Below are 1,165 nucleotides of genomic sequence, written 5' to 3'. Positions count from 1 at the left end.
AAGGAAGGAAGAAAGAAAGGAAGGAAGGAAGAAAGGAAGAAAGGAAGAAAAGGAGAGAGAGAGAGAAAGAAAGAAAGGAAGGAGGGAACCAAGAAAGAATGCATCAATTCCCTGGCCCTACCCAGAACTTTTGCTAGCCTTCTTTGAGCTAATTCCCCTTTCTAGACAATTAGTTTCCTCATCTATAAAATTGAGGCTATTGGACTAAATCAATCCTATGAGCCTATGGCCTTTGCTCCCACTTTCTTCTCAAGCTTGGAATGCTCTTCTCCCCCTCCTTTGTTTTCCTCTAGTGAAGTCCTTCCCATCCTTCAAAGCTCAATTCAGCTGCTACTTCCTTTGTGGATCCTTCCTTGAATATCTCTTCCCTCTTTCTCTCCCCAGCTGAAAGATCTCTAAATTTCTTAGAGTATTTTGAGAGCTCTGCTCTACTTATATTTTACTCTTCTTTGTATTATATTTATGTATATACTCGGCACTCCCTTCTTCCTCCTTTTACAATAATGGGTTCTCATAGAGCAGGAACTATTTATTTGTTTTCCACATTGGGGCAGTGAGTAAGCCATAACTTTAGCTCTTGGAAGGGACCTTAGAGGCCATTAAATCTAACCCCTTCGTTTCACAGAGAAAACTGAAGAATATGTGACTTACCTGCATCACACAACTATATGTTATACTACACTGCCTCATGTTGCTTGGTAAATGTCTGAAGTGGATGGGAATATGAAGTTCTATTCTCCTGGGAATGTCACATCCCAGTTATCCTTTTGTGACCCCTAGTTGGGCCTCCACCCTGATCAAATGAGAACCCACAGCAAGCATTATGTAAACCTTAAAGTGCTATATAAATGTGAGCACTTATTATCTTGAGATCTCTTGCTTCCTGGGATTGACAATGGAACTAGTCCCTTATGCAACTAGAAAACCCCTTCAGAAGCACCTCTCCATCACTTCCTGATATCTTCTTTGTGAATGAATTGATTATGACTTAGAGAGCCAGTAAGAATGGCAAGGAAACTGGAAAGACCCTGAACACCTGAAATTAGGGTTGGGATGGAGAAGAATGATACTGTAGACAGATATTTTGTCACATTTTGGCCACAAGCCAGGGATACAATTGATATGCAATATAGACTTCCCATGTCTATAACCCTCCCCAGTTCTT

The sequence above is a fragment of the Gracilinanus agilis genome, chromosome 2 (assembly GCF_016433145.1).
Source record: "Gracilinanus agilis isolate LMUSP501 chromosome 2, AgileGrace, whole genome shotgun sequence".
NCBI classification, from domain to species: Eukaryota; Metazoa; Chordata; class Mammalia; order Didelphimorphia; family Didelphidae; genus Gracilinanus; species Gracilinanus agilis.
This window is presented reverse-complemented; position numbering follows the sequence as displayed.